The sequence below is a fragment of the Loxodonta africana genome, chromosome 3 (genome assembly GCF_030014295.1).
Source record: "Loxodonta africana isolate mLoxAfr1 chromosome 3, mLoxAfr1.hap2, whole genome shotgun sequence".
Classification (NCBI taxonomy): Eukaryota; Metazoa; Chordata; class Mammalia; order Proboscidea; family Elephantidae; genus Loxodonta; species Loxodonta africana.
In genome coordinates, this window is record NC_087344.1 from 150,741,038 (window position 1) to 150,753,778 (window position 12,741).

The following is a 12,741-nucleotide window of genomic DNA, read 5'->3' on the forward strand; positions in this document are numbered from 1 at the left end:
ATACTTCAGATTTTTGTCCGAGGGCAAAGCTTAGTCTGCTCTCTTTGGGTCAGTGAAATTGCAAAACCAAGCTGTCTTGCTGACTGAAGGATCAGAGGACAAAGTTGGGGCAACAAAGTTGGAAAATCAAGGGGGGAAAACCCCACTGTGGTGCAATTAATTGCTTTTGTGTGTGGTCCTTCTAGCCAAGGTCTTCCAATTCCTACCCTGGTGACTGTGTGATAGGGTAGTTGTGGCCTACCAAGGGGATTGGTCAGTTTTGCCTTAAAAGAGAGCCAATTCCAAAGCAGAGAGGAGGAGATGCCCGCCACCATCACCAAGTTAGGAGGAACCAGCAGGAGACCCAGCAGCAGAGACCCAGCAGCAGGAGACTGCACAGTGAACTTCCTAGCCCATGAGGAGAGAAAGTGGAGTGCCTTTGGGCAGAGGCTGAGGGCCAGGGAGAGGTGGTGCCTGTAAGCAAGGCTGGGGAGAGGCTATCCTGAGGAAAGAACTGTATCCTGAGTGATCCTAAGCCTGAATTACAACTATTTCTTCCCTTAGAATAAACCTCATAAACGTGAGTTTGGTCTTTGAGGTCTGTGTGGCCATCTCAATGAATTATCAAACCCAGTAGAGAGTGCTGTGGGAGGGACAGTTGGTGTCAGAATTGGTAAAGATGGTGGACAGAAAAGCCTGTGTGGCCTCCACCTCATGGGAGCCAGCCTTATGCTATGGAACTTGATTCTCCTTTCCCCTTGTGAAGTTAGAGGAGGTCAGACATCACCCCTATGCGGTTTTTACACCCAGAAAGGGAGAATTCATGGAAGGGAAGTGCCAAGCTCTGTGTAAAAACTCTGCCCGAATTTCTGACTGACCCCTGAATTATGCTTGTATGGGCAGGCACCCTCCAAGCAGTCCAGCTGTGGCTAAAGGACTGAAATGAGATTTTGCCTGCTCTCCATTGCAGAGGAGACAGTGTTTGCAGTTTGATATAAACCAAAGTAACAGCCTGCTTTTAAAAACAAACAAAAATTCAGTACACTTTATAATACATAACAGCCAAGAGTCTCTACCTTTATCATTCATAACATCTACAATACAATCCAAAATTACACATATTACTCTACAAAATTATTACATAAGAGAAAGGAGAAAGGTGGCGCATGGTCAAGACAAGACAATCACGGGAGACTGACCATGAGAGGTCAGCTAAATGTTGGAAGTAAGAAGCAAGAAGTTGTAACCTGTAATTACAACTATGCTCCAGATTGTAAAGTAGAAGATGACGATAATAAGTGAAAAGATAGTGAATCTCATCAGGAAATAATAATTATAAATTAAGACATCACCACCTACAACTGAGGAGTCCCAAAGAATGGAGGATAGCAAAGAGTATAACAATGCCTGTCACCAGCAGCAATAACACTAGGATGTCTAACCCATTCCAAGCCTTGCAGGTGTTCCAATATAAACACAACACACTCAGGCATTCATAACGCCCAGTGAAGCATCAGAACAACACTTTACTCACATAGGGAACAGACAGCATGACCAACTTCAATAATAGGTGTCAGCCCTCTGTGGTCAGCAAATCTCACTCAGCAGCCGAGTTGGGGAGATGGTCTGCATGCTCTCCTCTGGTGCTGCAAGAGAGTGATCCATTCCCTCCTCTCCAGAAAGAGACCTAGAAGTGGGATAATGCACACCCTTAGCTAAGTAGTTTCTAGAAATATTAACAAGCTCTCATATTCTCCTCTGCCTTCTCCTTTGGCAGAGATTTGAGGTTGTGTGCAGGGGCTCTTCTGCATCTGGCCCTTGCAGTGCACCACAACTGCAAAAATAAGGAGGAAGATTCCCCTGCCTGACAGTTGCTGTGTGCCCTCAAATCGATGCCAACTGATAGCGACCCCTTATGACAGAGCTCAACTGCCCCATGGGGTCTCCTAGGCAGTATCTTTAAGATCCCTAGGATCCCCAGGTATTTCTCTCCTGAAGGGTGACCTTTCTCTAAACTGCCACGTGTTTAACCCTTGCAACAGCAGGGCTCCTTTGTGTGATAATACACATTGCAAAGGAATTTCCTTACCCAGAATAGCAAAAGCTCCAAACCCTAAGGGTTAGACCGTCAAGGAGCCACATCTGGCTACTTAAACCCTGAGGGAGTAACTAACTCTGCTTGAGCGGAGCTCTGGAAAACCCAGGCCCGCCTATCCTTCAGGTGGCGAGCTGCTCCTCCAGGGATCTTCTGCACAGGTCACTATGCTCCTGCTTTCTTAAAAAGTGAGCCTGCACGCGAGGCACCAAGCCCTCCGGAAGTCCACTGACTCACACGGGGAGCTCGCAAGGTCCATGAGTCGCAGAGTGAGTTGGCTCTTCCCGGCCTCGCCTCAGAATCCACCTAGATATAGGCAACAGCTCGTGAAGAGATGACCCTCAGATGCACAACAGTGGACCGGGTTGCCGGGAGGAGGTGTGGAGGGAGGACGCCCAGGGTGAAAAGGGCCCCAGCACAGAGTCCGCAGGGTTGCCCTCATCATAAAGGACACAGGTGGATGCGGGAGCGGAGATAGCCTGGAAAGAAAACTCTTTCAAGCAGGGCCGCGGGACCCTGAACTTGTTGTGCCCCTAAAATGTGCTCCAGCTGTACTTTTCCATTTTATTTGACGGCAACTCCATCCTTCCACAAGCTCGGGCCGGTAATTTCATCAGACTCCATAACCAATTAGTCAGCAATTAGTAACGTCTCCTTGGTCAAGTGTGGACACTGATCTGCTCCACGGTTTCTCATGCCCGGCACTACTGATGTTTGGATCAGATAATTCTTTATTGTGGAGGGCTCTCCCGTGTAATGTAGGATGTTTAGCAACACCCCGGGTTTTGCCCACTAGATGCCAGTAGAATCTACAGACCCCCAAGTCATGACAATCAAAATGTCTTCAGACACTGCCAAATGTTCCAGCGGGTGCGGCAGGGGACGAAATCGCCCTCTTGTCAGAAATAGTTAGAACTATTGATGTGCACAATCCCTGTTGTTCTTGGTTTCCGAGCTTGGACTAAGGACTCTCTTGATGAAGGCGCGGTTTCGGTTCAATTCGTACCCCTCGGCTCACTCAGAGGTCAGGATTTCAGACCTCGGTTTGTGGCGAGGATTGGCGCCAGATCGGTTGGTTGCCAATGTGTTGGCGACACCATCGTACCATTTCCTTGGCTGCTCTTTAGAATTGGAGCCCTGGTGGCACAGTGGTTAAGAGCTCTGCTGCTAAGCAAAAGAGTGGCAGTTGGAATCCACCAACTGCCGCCCCACGGAAACCCTATGGGAGGGTTCTACTTGGTCCTATAGGGTCGCTTTGAGTCGGAATCCACTCGAAGAAAAAGGGTTCGATTTTTTTTGTTTGGTTTTGTTTGGTCTTTGAAATTAGCCTGTTTGGCACTTGTCCTCCAGGGCTTAGCAGGGGGCTGGGTTCACCCAGCAAGCTCTTCTCTTTTGGAACCTTTCTCTTCTTTTGGTTCAGTCTCGGGGAAAACAAACAAACAAACTTGAGGGGCCAAGTTTTCCTTTTCCCACTACCGGGAGGAGCAGGTGAAATGCTGCAGGCTAGCCAGCAAAGTCAGAGCGCAGTCATCCCAGCATTCGCTGCCCTCGAGGCTTCTCTTGGTCCCACAGGTTAGGACCTGAGTCAGCCTGAGCTCTACAGACGCCCAGGTGGCTGAGGGAGGACATGTAGGAGAAATCAGTGCACCCTACTCCAGGAAGGCCCCAAAAGGGTCCTGAAGCTAAAGGAAGGTGGTGAATCCTCTCTTTTTGGGGGAGGGGGAGGCGGGAAACAGAACACAGAAAAGGAAAGAAATCCTAGAAATTTCCATTTCTGAAGTTACCAATAAGCGGGCCACCTCTGGAATCAGAGAGTCCTCTAGTGACTGGTGAAGGTGAGTTGAGTCCCATTTCCACTTGCCAAAGAACACAAAAAGAGACACCATTGCCAGTGAGTAAGCAATCCCCCTCTTTTCCCAGTTGAGTAGCACTTGAACTTCCCCACCCCAAATTTCTCTGAATTTCAAAGATGAAACTGAATTTTTTTTTTTTCAATTACCCTCATCTGAAGAAAGAATTAGGTATGAAGGAAATATTAAAATCACCGCAGTGGGGAAAGCGACTATAGTTGAGAATGTCACATTCCTCCCCTCCCTTTAATTACAATTCCACTTTTCTACTAGATCTCCTAGATGGGGCCCAATGCAGAGTCTGTGGAACCTTAGGTGAGTCTAGGTTAGAGGAGCCTGGGAGGTCCACTAATGAATATTTGTAGTGTGAGAAGTCACTTTATATAGACATGCATATGCATTTAAAAAAAATTAACAAGTAAATCAAGCACACCTGCATCATATTAGGAACATGGCAAAGAAAAATTGTGTATAAACAAATGAAAAGCAAACAAAATCTGACATTCACCACCAAACCCTAAAACCAGTTTCCTTGTTCTAGCCTATTTTTCCATTCTGTATCTCAGCTTCTTCCCGCATCTTCTTACATGTGCAGAAAGAATCAACTCTCCCTCAACTTTTAATCTCCAACATCATACCCAACAAAGAGTGAAGCAAATTATGGGCACTTGTAGGACACTTTCTTCCCAGAAAAAAAGAAAGAATTATAAATAACATAAGGATTTGCAAATTCTATGGTTAAAAATAAGGAAAACATCTTATGTGAATAAATGACTCAAATCTTGAATATATAGAGAATTTTTTAGAAATTGATAATAAACAGCCAAGGTAATTAAAAGTGTGAAAATACTTGAGTAGGCCTTCTTCACGAAACAGGGTTTCTTAATGGCCAAAATATACAAGAAAGTACATTTCAACATCATTGCTTGCTATGGAAACACAAGTTAAAAGCTCGATGCTGAACAACTGCCGCCTTTGCCATGAGACGGGAAGAACCGGATGGTGCCCGGCTACCACTACTGAACATTTTCAGCCAGCATTCTATAAAGGAATCCTGATCAAAAGGGGGAAAAGTAGAACAAACTTTCAAATTCTCATGCACTCTAGACTTTCTAGGGCCATGGAGGTTGGATGAACCCCTGAAACTGTTGTCCTGAGACAATCTTTAAACCTTAAACCAAAAACACCCCCTGAAGTCCTCTTAAAACCAAGCAATACTTTAGCGTAACTAGTAGAAAATATCTGCCCTGAGCGTTATGTTCTTTTTTAAAAAATAACATTCTGGCAGTTGGAAGGAAGGACGAAACCAGTTATCCTGGTAGTGGTGTAAAGGCTTAAGGAAACAACTGAACAATGTGGAATGCCAACGCCAGGCAGACAGGGCCAAATCCATGTCCCCGTAGCACTGGGTACTCTGGAGGTTCCAACACTGTCCTGCAGGCCTCTTTCCCACTCCCCCAGAAGTTCCCCAGGGGAATCCAGCTTTCCCCCCATGTGTACCCCCTCGACCTGTGCCACAAGCAGGGTATCCAGGATGCCAACCCCCAGGATCCTACCTACCTCCTGACCCCTGCCCTCCTCCATACCCACCACCTGCCCCTGGAGTGACTCCAATGAATCCCTTGGCTCCTGGCATAGTAGGACCAGGAATAGTGAAGGACAAGAAGATGCAGAAGGAAACAAAGAAAGCTCATAAAAAGATGCACAAACACCACAAGCATGGCAAGCATTCCTCTCCCTCCTCCTCCTCCTTCTCCTCCTCTCCCAGCAGTGACTGTGTCTGAATACAGGGCCTGGACCCTTCCCTCAAGTCTCAGGAGGTCTGCTCTCCCATCAAGCTTCAGCTGCCATATTGTACTGAAGGAAATTAACCCTTGTGCCTCTAGCCTGAACCTCAACCTGCATCTGAGCCCTAACTGCCTAGGGAAAGTGGAACAAGGATTGCCGGAGGGCTAGCAAAGGCTTTCTTGCTTCCTGGATAGAATTTTTAACTAATGAGTTTAGCAAGGGAGTTGTTTTTTGAAGATGGTGAGCCCTTCGAACTAAATGCTGAAGACAAGTTTAAGATCTGTAAAATGTGATTTAAAAAAAAAAATCTTTTTTAATGGTGGTTGGGGGTGTGTTTGGAAATTTAACCATGTAAAAAAAAAATCCTGTACCTTTTTTGTAATGGTAGTGTAACCGGAAGCCAGTCAGGTTCTTCTTCTGTCTTATTATCAGATTGAAATAAGGCGGACACTGATTGCAAAGGAAACAGAAAATGGCAAGTTTTTTGTCTGTGTATACAAGGAGCACATGGGGTCTGGTGACCATAAGGCCACCTGCTCCCTGCCAAAGGGGCTGGGGATCTTTTTGTTTCCAGTGGGGTCAGAGGTTGGGTTTGGTACCTGGAACTTTCTTCCCTTAGCCCTCCTGTGACCATATTTGGGGGTGGGGGGGGTCAGTTGAAGGATGTGATTTCTGCAATCTGTGCATGCTTCAAGGTGTAACTGGGGCTAGTTCAGTGGATGGGGCCACTACCTGCTGTGACTTCCTGAAAAATGTTGCTCAAAACAAGCTTGTGGTTAGCAAGACAAAGGGGAGGGGGAAGGGGTGTTGATTGGGGTTTTCAATATTACTAAGCAGCCTTTTTCAGTGGCATAATTCAGTAGTTCAGGGTCAAATACAATTCCCAGCAAGCCTTTCATTGTTTCTACTAACTGCAAGCCTGCTGGGAAGTGGAGTCCCTTTGGTTGGTGAGCTCTGACTGACATTTGGGAACTTCATCTCTACTCTTCAGCTCAGTAAGCTATCTCAGGTCCACTCTCATTCTCCAGCTCTCAGTCCAAATAAAGCTATTTCTCCTGGAAAATAAAAAACAACATTCAATTGTGTTTTCAGTGAAAGTTTATACAGCAAACGAGGTTCCCACTTAACAATTTCTCCCCGATGTGTTCAGTAACAATGGTTACATTTTACACAGCGTGTCAACTTTCTTATCTCCATTGGGTTGTTCCGTTTCCGCTAATCTAGTATCCCTGTCCCCTTGCCTTCTCGTCTTTGCTTTAGAGTCAGTTTTGACATTTTGGTCTCATACAGATGATTTTTTAAAAAAAATTTTAAGGAGTATACTACTCACAGGTGATATTGTAACCGAATGCCACTTGGGTTCTTGTCCTGCCTTATTAGCAGATTGAAATAACACGGACACTGATTGCAAGGGAAACAGAAAGTGGCAAGTTTGTCGTCTGCGCATACAAGGAGCACGTGGGGTCTAGTGACCTTAAGGCCACTTGCTGGCTCACTAAGGGGGCTGGGGAGCTTTTTGCTTCCAATGGCTTCAGGGGGTTGGGTTTGGTACCGGGAATTTTCTGGCTTTAGCCCTCCCATGCCTATATTTGGGGGTGGGCTGGGGGGGGTCAGTTGAAGGATGTGATTTCAATCTGTGCATGCTGTGCATGCTTCTAGGTGTAACTAGGGCCAGTGAGTGGACAAAGCCACACTACCTGCTGAGACTACCTGCTCAAAACAAGCTTGTGGTTAGCAAGACAAAGAGGGGGGGAAGGGGTGTTGATTGGGGTTTTCAATATGGTTGAGCAGCCTGTTTCAATATCATTTATTTTATGAACCAATGTATTATTTAGCTACACGATGACCTCAAGGAATAGTTTTGGTTCAAGGTTTAAGAGTATCTCGTGGCGATAATCATGGGGAGTCAAGTAAGTGTGGAGTTTTTAAGAACTTGAGTTGTGTTCCACATTTTGCTTCCATTCTATCAGAATCCATCAATTATGCTCCTGATCAGAACGGTCCGTAGTGGTAGCTAGGTACCATCTAGTTCTTCTGGTCTCAGGGTAGATGAGGTCGTAGTTTATGTAACCTATTTGTCCTGTGGACTAATTTCTTCTGTGAGTTTTGGTATCCTTCATTCTCTTTTGCTCCAGGTGCATAAAGACCAATAGTAGTATCTCAGATGGCTGCTCACAAGCTTTTAAACCCTAGAGTCTACTCACCAAATTAGAATGCAGAACATAAACTTAACGTACTATATTATGCCAATTGACTGAGTTGTCCCACAAGACTATATGGTCCTAAGCCTTCAGGCCCCATAAACCAATCCCACAAGGCGTTAAATAAGCATCCGTGTTTGTGCCACCTGTGTGCTCTATTGCATATATGCATATATATGGACGCATACACTTACATGTATATACATGAACACCTGCACATACTAAAAACAAAACAACTGTTGCTATTGAGTCAATTTGGACTCATAGGAACCCTATAGGACAGAGTACAACTGCCCCATAGGGTTTCCAAGGAGTGGCTGGTGAATTCAAGCTTCCAACTCTTTGGTTAGCAGCTGAATGCTTAATCACTGCACCACCAGGGCTCCTACACCTGTTTTGCTGTGTATATGCTCAACAACAACAACAAAATAAAATAAAAATCTCACCTAGAATGAAACAAACAAACAAAAAACCTCAATGAGATAGCATTACACACCCACCAACACAGGCAACATTGAAAAGACAGAGAACACAAAGCCCTGACAAAATACGAAGTAAGTTATTCCTGGTTAGAATTACGTTCTAGAAAACTGTCTGGCACCTTCTGATGAAGTGAAACTTGCACCTACCCCATGACCCAGCCATTCCAGTACTTGGTATATGTGTACTGAATAAAAATGCAACATATCAAAATTCGTGGGGAGCAGGTAAAGCAGTGCTGGGAGGGAAATTTATGGCACTAAACGCTTATATTAGAAAAGAGTCTCAAGTCAATAACTTTAAGCTATCACCTCAAGAAACAAGAAGGGTAAGATTAACTCAATTCAAACACAACAGGAAATAAAGATAAGAGCAGAAACCACTGACATTAAAAAGTGAAAAAACAACAGAGAAAACTAAAGGAACAAAAGTCGGTTTTCTTCATGGAAATGCTTGGCTCTGGAGGTTTGAAAGAGGAGACTCTGGAAAAGGCATACCTGGGGGCATGTGGTTTGTCTGCATCGTTTTCATCAACTCTTTTCTTCAGCAAAGCTGTGTAGTCCCCGAATATCATATCAGAGCTACTACATTGGTGGTTCCAGTGCACCTGATTCTTTCTTGAAGGAGCAAGAGGCCATTGGAGTGAGATGTAAGCACAGGACTTCAAATGCTTTTCTCCGTCTTGTCCTATGTCTGCTACTTCTGCACCTGACCTTTCACACAACGGCTCAAAATAGCCCATATTCTCTTTGTTTTTGTAGTTGTGGGGTGCCGTGGGGTCGATCTCAAATCATGGCAACCCCATGAGACAGAGTAGACCTGCCCATAGGGTTTCCTAGGTTATGATCTTTACGGAAGGAGCCCTGCTGGTACAGTAGATAAGTGTTTGGCTTTTAACCAAGAGGCCAGCAGTTGGAACCCTCCAGCCCTCTGCGCCAGTAAGATGTGGTCATGGAAACCCTATGGGGTAGTTCTACCCTGTCAAATAAGGGTTCGATGAGTCGGAAGGAAGTCATCGGGAACGGGTTTAGTTTTCCTTCAGTCTTTAAGGGAGCAGATCGCCAAATCTTTCTCTTGTGGAGCCTCTGGATAGGTTTGAACAGCCAGCTGAGCAGTTAAGCAGCCAAGTGCTTAACCGTTGCACCACCTGGGCTCCTTTTACAGTGTCTCAAAAGGTTTACAATTCTTCATACTTCCTGGAAGTAATGTTTCCCTCTTAATCCTATAATTCCTCCAGGACTGACTCTTTTGGAGAGCCAATCAGTATCCCAGACTAGTTCAACATCCTGAGTTATCTGAATTTCCCAAACTGCCATAATTATCACATTTACATTTTTTTTTTTTAACCCATATAACCAATCATCTGGCTCTACCGCTCCTTATCTCTAAAGAAATATTCGTATGTCTTGGTATTCCAGTGTTCCACTCCAGGCCCTGCAGACAGCCTGCAAGGGGAAAAACGCTGTGCATATGGGTTGGTGGGTGCATCGCCTGCTAGTCAACAGCAAGGGAGCCCACAAGGCTCTTCGCTTGGCTTCCACTCACTTGCCAACCAACTTAATCCACTTCACCCGTACACACAGTAAAAGGAAACTTTGCAAGAACAAATGCCAGGCAAGCAGCTTTGAGGTTTATGGGTGGAACCGGGTTCTCAGGTGGGACAGGAAGCGATGGGGGCGCTCCTGAGTGAGGAGCTGAGGTGGTTCACACCCAGCAACTGAAACCGCTGCTGTGATCTCCCACTTCCTCTTTGTCCCATTCCCTAGTTCCTCCCTTTTTCTTTCCAATTCTTTTCTCTGTTCTTTCCAGTCTCTCCTCCTTCCTCAGCTATTTTCTGAGGGTTTCTGAGAGTTCAGTTCCTGAGGAGGAGACTAGTGGAAAAGGAGACCTGGCTGCGAGGCAGAAAAGCCCACGGAGAACAGGAGGGGAGCCAGGATCTGTAGCTGCTCGCGCTTTTTCCCTCTGGCCCGAAACCTTTCTGCCTCCTAAAGGAGGATCAGCGGTGGCAGGAGGAACACGGAGTACCAAGTTCTGTTCCCAATTTAAAGAGGTTTTTTTTTTTTTTTAATCCTTCATTTAAAGGAAACCCTCAGGTTCCACCGAGACTTGAACTCGTATCTCTGGATTCAGAGTCCAGAGTGCTCACCACTACACCATGGAACCACCACAAGACTTTGCAATCCTATGGCGGTAACCCAGAAAAAACCCAGTGCCTTTGAGTCCATTCCGACTCATAGCGACCATATAAGACAGAGTATAACTGCCCCATAGAGTTTCCAAGGAGTGCCTGGTGGATTTGAACCCCCAAATCCACAGCCCCAAGGGAGTCGATTCGGACTCATATCTATGATCATTTCAATTAAAGAAAAAGAACAAACCTCTTGCAGACTCTTAGGGACAGTGCATGAGTATCTCAATAAAAAAAAAAAAAAATAGACGTGTGTAAATACTCATTCAGCATCCATAGTTTCCACAACTAATCTCAAGGCAATCCTCTATCAGAGGCGACTCGAGGATCCTTGACATGTGTGAGTGGACTCATCCATCTTGCTTTCTCTCTACATCTCTCCTTTTATTGACTTCTATTATTTCATTCGCATCTCGGGAAATGGAGGTAAAATTCACTTCGTGTTTCAGGCGATGGCACAGCTCTTTAAGCCTCTGTCAGAAATCATATTTTCGGCCTCATTTACCAGAGTTTCCTGCCCCAAGGTGAAATTTCTGCAAACAACAGTGTTATTTTCCTTTTCTTTGCCTCCACCCATTTCTCATTGCCCAGGGAGAGTAGAAGATTGTCAGGGCAGGACTTCGGAGTTTCGGGGTGCCTTGTCCAAACAGCACCTATTATACTCCAAAGCCACCACAGCTTCCTATGTGTAATACAGAAAGGTGTCTCAGCAGTGTTTTATCTGGGGAGTGAGTTTGCCAGGCAGGAGAACTCTCATTTTCTTCTTTATACATTTCTTTGTTGATAAGTTTTTCTTACAACAAACATATTTGTTAGATATACAACAAAAAACAATTAACCTCGTTTTTTTTTTAACATTCATACACTCAGACAAACCAGACTAACCACATCTGCTGTGACTCAAAATCGACCACATGCTGTTGAGGCTACAAGACAGGGCTCTGGCACTTATACAGCTACAGTCTGTTTTCTGAGAGATTGGCTACATCCATTACATTCCAATTTCCCAATGTATCATGACCAAGAAACTTCACAGTTTTTTATTTGTTTTTGAAGCGCAGTAAAGATTTAACTTCATCCAAAGAAAGTACTCTTTGTCCTTGGTTTCTTGAAGATAACTCCAAAACAAAGACAAGCAAGCAAACAAACAAACAAAATACTAAACACCTTCCTGTCAGGTTGATTCTGACTCCTAGTAACTCTATAGGACAGGGTAGAACAGCCCAGTAGGGCTTCCAAGGATGGAAATCTTTACAGACACCCATTGCTCCATCTTTCTCCCTCACAGTGGCTGGTGTGTTCAAACCATCAAGCCTTTGGTTTGAAGCCCAGAACTTACCCACTGTTTCTCCAGTGCTCCTTGAGATAACTCTAAATGTTTGGAATTTGCTGAGTAATTGAGATGCTTTTGTTTTCTATAGGCCTCCAGACCACACTCGAGGGTTTATGCTAACAAAGTGACTCAAGTGGGGGCTGCCAAGGCTAGAAAGAGGACCTCCTGATATCAGCCAACCTGGGGTGAGGGGTGCAGAGGCTGGGGGAAAATTCATTCAGTCATAGCTAAGTAGTGAGGCTCAGAAAAAGGCTGTGGACACAGAAGCTCCATGGGCTTCCTGGTTGGTGAGAGACATCTATACACATGGAAGGGTAGTAGAGCCCTTTTTGAGACAAGGGCTCTCCATGTTTAGAACCTTCCCAGTCCTTCCCTATGTGTCTCCTCATTTGTGTCCTTTTTGCTGTAAAACTGTAATTGTACGTATAGGACTTTCTGTGAGTTCTGTGACTCATTCCAGTGAATTATCAAACCCAAGGTGGTAGTGAGAGCCAGTAGGTCAGAAGTGAGGGGAATGAGCACCTCCGAGCTTAGGGCTGGTATCCTGAAGCGGTAGAGGGAACTTCTGAGTATGTAGCCAGCAGGTCAGAAGTGAGTGGGTCACGAGGACTCCCAAGGTTGCAGCTGGTGTCTGTGCCCTATACTTGTGAGGGCTACTCGAGCTCTAGATGGTTAGTTAGGGTCAGAGGAAGATGCTGCATGTGCACCTGGTGTCAGAACAAAAGTGGAAGAGAATTGAATTGATAGCAGGTAGATTTGGGTTGAACAATAAATATTTGGTGTTAGAGAAATGGGAATTGATTTGGGCTTTTCCTACATGTAAATAT

The 12,741-nt window shown here is 45.2% G+C and overlaps 1 non-coding gene across 1 annotated transcript; it reads right to left on the reverse strand.

Annotated features, from left to right (window-relative positions):
• Positions 1–10,484: 10,484 nt before the first annotated feature.
• On the reverse strand, positions 10,485–10,556 carry TRNAQ-CUG (transfer RNA glutamine (anticodon CUG)). Its single transcript has one exon. It is a non-coding gene; the product is annotated as a tRNA-Gln (tRNA).
• Between the last annotated feature and the right edge of the window lie 2,185 nt (positions 10,557–12,741).